Source organism: Cygnus olor, chromosome 10 (assembly GCF_009769625.2).
Source record: "Cygnus olor isolate bCygOlo1 chromosome 10, bCygOlo1.pri.v2, whole genome shotgun sequence".
Taxonomy (NCBI): Eukaryota; Metazoa; Chordata; class Aves; order Anseriformes; family Anatidae; genus Cygnus; species Cygnus olor.
The window spans coordinates 6,894,238-6,900,237 of NC_049178.1; the positions used below are offsets into that span (position 1 = coordinate 6,894,238).

Here is a 6,000-nt window from a genome sequence, read left to right on the forward strand (position 1 = left end):
CTGTCAGGTAAGAGACTTACGGCCACAAAGCACTGCTAGTTTACTGAGCAAGGAGGCTGAATTCGCTGTTTCTAATTAAAAACAACAAAAAATAATCAATCAAAAACCAACTGTTGGAGTTTGACGGAAGAAAGGCCTCGCATTTGTTGTAGGTGCACAGCCCAATTTTATTAGAGGCACCAGGTACGCTAGTGACACTATCCACTCACTCCTTCTTCACGAAGGCTGGTCAGAGGAAGAGAGCGAACCCCGCTCCGACTGGCTTATTTAGGAGATCCGCTTAGGAAGGACTGGCTACTAGTAGTGCACGTGCAAGAGTAGACAGCAAACACCTTAATCAAAAGTTGCTTTATGGATATTTTAGTTATTTCACTCTCTCAAATGCCCTTTTCAAGTGAAAATGTGGATAGGAAAAGGAGAGAAGAGCGGATGGACGGATCTACCAACTCCACTTACGCTTTCGGCATCTTTCACCCACAGCTCAGAACGAGGTGAAAACAGAGATCAAGGTCAGAAGGCACCTGGACACCTGGCAGTGGTGTACATGGCTCACACAGCAAAGCAACAGTAACTTAACCAGCGACTGGAAGCGGTTCTGGGATACTCAGGCTTCTTGAGACGATCACAGAGGTAATACACAGCTTACTGTGTTTGGCTACCTCGCACTCTGTACTGTGCTCAGCGCTGCAGGAGGGCAGCCACGCCACCAGCCGAGGATTTCCATTCCGCATTAAGGCGTGTGCATTTGCATAGCCACATCCCTGGAACCTAAGTCAAGCTGTCATTACGTGCATTTACTTCGCACAGCAATGCTCTCTGTTACGAGTTTTTACCAATATTACCTCTGTAGCAGCACAGACTCACCGCACGGAACAACTTAAGATTAGAAGGGCATGCTGACTAGCCTTTCCTGACAAGGTAACTTCCTCGAGCTCACCGGTTTAACTTTTCCTCCACATTAGTTAAACTTGAAGGCAAGTCCTGAGAGAACAGAGTGACACACAGCAGTTTAAGTGGACACGTAATAACACACAAATCAGTCCAGGCATTAGCGTAAAACATAAGGGGTAGGGTCTGAGGGGAGACTTGGAAAGAACCTTGATAATATCACAGCAGCAGGGACTGAAATACTACAGATACTACACAGAGACCAACAAGACCAGGAAGGTACAATGGCCTGGTGAGAGCGCGGTGGTCGAGGCAGGGACTTGTAGAGCCGAGCAGACCACGCAAGCTGTGTAAAGAAGAGCCACGGGGCTTGGCGCAACGTAAATATGTTGAAAAGTGAAAAAATAAGAAGAGGATCAAGATAAGATGTAAGTAAAAAGCAGTGAAAACAAGAGTTACCACGAAAAAGTGAGGGAAGAAGCTGGTAATTCCTAACCAACCCCCCCCCCCCCCCAAATCAAACTGTTTCTACTTGGAATTTGCTTATCTGAAGAACCATCTCTAGTCCTACATCCTGGTGGCAATTAAGACCATTTAGGATGTTTTTGCTGTTGATCCCTGGCTCGGAGACCCGCCTGCCTCTGGCGCTCAGGCCCCGTGGCACCCAGCCAGGGCGCGCGCCCGGAGAACCGTGAGGGCGGCGTGAGCGAGGGCTGCGCGGCTCCACGGCCGCTTCCTCCCGCACGCCGGTTACGTCTTCAGGAATCACGTCCTGAAAAAAGCGTTCCAGCATCGAACGACGCAAATCACCTGTTAAAACTTAGTCACGTTGAGCGTTTCTGCCGGACGCGCTTTTGAGCGTCCTGTTGAAGTAATTACAACGAAACACGACCGATGGCAGATTTTGCCTTTCGGAGCGCGCGGCCTCGCCTCACGGCACCGTGTGGAACAGGAACGGCAGCGCCGTGGGGCTGGGGACCCCGGCGAGACCCCGACAGGGCGGGAGGAGGGCGCCGGGGGACCAGGAGGGCAGCAGGAGGGGGGTGCTTTCACAGACGGCAATTTCAGGCAGGGATAAAGTTCAGCTTTCGCTCTTAAAAACTCCACCAGCAGAACAACAACAACAAAAAAATAAAGTAAAAAAAAAAAAAAAGCGCGTGCAGCACCCGATACTTTGCGCCGCGGATCGTTTTGAAGACAACTCGGCTAATTTTTCGGGCTTCTCAGATACAAAGGGGGGCGTAACTCGGCTCCTCGGGCGGCGGCCGCGCTGAGGAGAGGCCCCCGCGGCCCGGGCGCTTCCGAGCGGCCGCCGCCCGCGCTCCGCTCCCCTCCCCCCCACCCCGGCTCCTCCCGCGCTCCGCCGCCCGCCCCGCCCTCCCCGCGCTGCCGGTGACGTCACCACAACAGGCTGCCACTCAGCCGCGCCGCCCCACGCCCCGCCGCCCGCTCGCGTCGCGCCCCGGCCCCGCGGCTCCCCCGTTCCCCCCCATCCCCCCCCCTCCAGAAAACCGGCACCCGCCCCGCGGAGAGGCCCCCCCCCCCGAGGCGCGGCCGGGCCCGGCAGGCTGCCCCGGGAAAGCCCGGCGCCGCTCCCCCCCGCCCTGCCCTGCCCTGCCCTCCCCTCCGCTCCCCTCCCCCGCCGCCCGGACCGGCCCCGTTACCGACCCCGGAAACTTGGCGGCGCTCCGCCGGGCGGCCTCCCCCCCTCGGCGGACGCGGCGACGCGAAACCCGGCCGGGCCGGGTCGGCGAGGGGGAGGGGGGGGGGGGTGGGCCGGCTACCCCCCGCCCGCCGCCGGCCTCGCGGAGCTCCCGGCCGGGCCCCACCCGGGAGCCGCGGCCGCGCCGCCGAAGGGGAGAACCGGCCGGGAGCCCCCCTCCCCCCCTCGCGCGGCCGTGAGCCCCGTGCCGGTACCTGCGGCCTTCCCCTGGGTCCGGCTCCCGCCGCTTCCTGCTCCACAGGCCCGAGCTCGAGCGGCGGCGAACGGAAACGGGCGGGGCGGGGGCGTGCGCGCTCACCGGCCCGGCGCGACGCGGCGCGGCGCTGCGCTCCTCGCTCGGCCCCGCCCGGCCCGGCCCGGCTCGCGCGCGCCCGTGCGCGCCCCCGCCTGCGCGGCAGCCAATGGCAGCGGTCGGCCGCGGGGGCCGCCGGGAAGGGGCGCTATAAAAGCCCGGGTGCTATTTACGCCGTACAGGGCGGGCGGTGGTGGTGGGTAGCGTGTTGGGGGTCGCGTCGCGCTGCTGATCCTCTGAGGGGGCCCGGAGCCCCAACCCTCTTCCTCCGCTGTTATTGGGCCGCTGGAGGATGGAGGAGTTCAGCCCCGAGGGTGGCTCTGTGACAGCTGCTGCTGGGCCAGGCAGGGGTGCCGTGGCCTCCGTAGGAAGCTTGGGCGGGTAGGGGCGCTCTGCTCCCCTTGGGGTCTCACCGTGCGACGTGAAGCGAGCGATGGATCCGTGCCCCCTTTGTGTTCGGGGGGAGGCTGCTCTCTGTCCTGCTCTGTCCGTCCGGGCTTCTTGAGCTGGGCGAGGCCCCGCTGAGGGGACCCGTGCCCCAGCTGGCAGGCGGGTGGGGGCGGCTGGTGGCAGCCATCAGCCCCCGACACCTCCGAGCTCCCGCGGTGGTGGCAGGGCGGTCTCCTGCTGGCGTTTGGGGAGAGCGTCCTGCATCCAGGCTCCCCCAAGGGAACGTGGGTGCTGTGATCCTCTTAATTTGTGCCTAATTCTCATTCCTTCTTCCTCTGGCTGAGTTTCCCCTGTCAGCTAACTTTGACTGGCCTTTCTGTGGACCGCTGCCTGGTGTCTGTCGGTGAAGGAACTGCTCGAACCTCCTCCAATAGGTGAGGCTCTGGGACTAGCGCTTTCTGGGAATCGAAAGCTGATTTTTTTTTTTAACAAGTTGAGCAGTAGTTAACATTTGATACAGCGACAGCTTGTTTTAAGGCATACAGCTTGTTGCTGGTGCTTGACTGACAGTGACTGTGTGGGGCCCTGGGATGGTTTGTTCACTAGGGTGCCTGGTACACAGCTACCTCTGGCAGCACAGGTATAGTGAGACTGAAATCCATTTGTCTGAAGTCTGTAGGGAAATTATGTATGTGGTTTGGACACCACCTTAGTGGGACTCAAACAGCAACCCCTATGTCATGTCCTTTCTGTCACTTCTTTTATTCTTTCTCTCTGATCGAGGACCTTGTGGTGTACTGCTTTTTTCCTGGTACAGCAGGAAGTTTGGCCTTTGTTCTGGGCCTGGTTTACAAAATGCTGCCAGGTGCTTTGACCGCAGTACTTTCTCCTTTGTGTAGAGCTGTATCACTTTGCCCAAGGCAGAGCTCTTTGGATTTGGTTGGGTCTGTGGCTCCAGGTCAGGTTTTCACTGTTAAAGCGGGCTTGTGCTAATCAAAGTGCTCTTCAGGAGCTTGATAAGGGCAGAGCTGCCTCCTCCCTCAGAATGGTGAATAGGTTTTAATGGATTGAGAGCTCTGCTTTTAATGGAGATGATAGCCAACAAGCCCTGCTACTAGCTATGAGGATCCTTAGTCTAACTCCCTCTCTGTAAACCACGCCTTTTCAATGTGTCCATAGTGCTGTCTTGCTATGTTCTCCTTTGTGTTTTGCACATCCATGTCATGACAGGCATGGTTTAAAACAAACATCTGCATTCTGACTTTTACATTATGGGCAGGACACTGCTAGTTGTCAGCTTCAAGGACGAGAAGGTAGCAGAGAGCTGCTGTTCTTTCCACGTGACATGTGCAGACTTCCTGTGCAGACTTTGCTCATAAGTCCAAACTTTTTTTTCCTTTTCCAACTTATTTTTGCCAATATAAGAGTTCATACGGGGGAAAAAGGTTTCTTCACTGACATCCAGGAACAGCTGATACATTTCAGAATATCTTTTGCAGAACATTTTTGCAATTAATTCCACTTATTGTAGTCAGGCAATCTCGCAAGTGTGTTTACAGCTGCCAGAAACAACAGCAACAAAAATTGAGTGGAAGTAACAGAAAGCAGTAGCTGATCAGGGTTTTTCTTTGAGAACATAGTAGGGATTATGTTTTCAATCAAGTTACAGTCACCTGGTTGGAGAGCAAACAATTTTTGTGCTGGGAAAGTGAGGACTTGTAAAATCACGTTCGTAGAAACACAGAATGGCTTGGGTTGGAAGGGACCTTAAAGATCAACCAGTTTTGACCCCCCAGCCATGGGCAGGGATGCCACCCACTAGATCAGGTTGCTCAGGGCCCCTTCCAGCCTGGCCTCAAACGCCTCCAGGGATGGGGCATCCACAGCTTCTCTGGGCAGCCTGTGCCAGTGCCTCATCACCCTCTGAGTGAAGAATTTCCTGCTAACCTCTAATCTAAATCTCCCCTCTTCTAGTTTAAAGCCATTCCCCCTCATCCTGTCATCTGAATGAGAAAAAAGTCTCTCTTCATCTCTTTTATAAGCCCTCCTGAAGTACCAAAAAGGTGCAATGAGGTCACCCTTTTCAACCTTCTCTTCAGGCTGAACAAACCCAGCTCTCTCAGCCTTTCTTCACAGGAGAGCTGATCCAGCCTCTGATCAACTTTGTGGCCCTTCTCTGGACCTGCTCTAACAGCCCCACATCCTTCTTGTGCTGGGGGCCCCAGACCTGGATGCAGGACTCCCAAGTGGGGCCTCCCGAGGGCTGAGCAGAGGGGGACAATCACCTCCCTCCCCTGCTGGCCCCTCCTTTTGATGCAGCCCAGGCTGTAGCTGGCCTTCTGGGCTCCACTTGGGCACAGAGCCATTGACCACCGCTCACTGGGTGCAGCCTTCAAGCCAATTCCTCACCTACTGAATGGTCCGTCCATTAAGTCCTTATGTTTCCAGTTTGGAGATCAGGATGTCGTGTGGGAGCATGTCAAAGGCCTTTACAGAAGTCCAAGTAGATATTGTTTAGCAAAAGTCCTTTCATAATGTACCCTGCTCAAATATTTTCTGTTGGCTAATTGTATTGTAGTTTGCTTTTGTAGGTTGTTTTTAGATATCCTTCCCAGCTCCCAAACATGCTTACCAATATAACAACACTGTCATAGCATATTATTGCTTTAGAACTACTTAAACTTAGAAGTGTGAAGGTCGTGTATGG

The 6,000-nt window shown here is 55.6% G+C and overlaps 1 protein-coding gene and 1 long non-coding RNA gene across 3 annotated transcripts in view; one reads left to right on the top strand and one right to left on the bottom strand.

The window, feature by feature from the left end:
* RHOA (ras homolog family member A) overlaps nucleotides 1–2,986 on the bottom strand; it is a 26,925-nt gene extending 23,939 nt beyond the window's left edge. The window contains exon 1 of one of the 2 annotated variants that reach the window (XM_040569226.1): nucleotides 2,806–2,986. The gene's annotated coding sequence lies outside the window, so the exon portion shown is untranslated. Of the gene's footprint in view, nucleotides 1–1,767; nucleotides 1,787–2,805 lie in introns of those variants that run through there. The other variant, XM_040569227.1, reaches the window with a different exon arrangement.
* LOC121075702 overlaps nucleotides 1–6,000 on the top strand; it is a 24,570-nt gene extending 18,570 nt beyond the window's left edge. The window contains exons 2-3 of the long non-coding RNA XR_005823113.1: nucleotides 3,546–3,548; nucleotides 5,990–6,000. This is a non-coding gene — a long non-coding RNA (uncharacterized LOC121075702). The remainder of the gene's footprint in view (nucleotides 1–3,545; nucleotides 3,549–5,989) is intronic.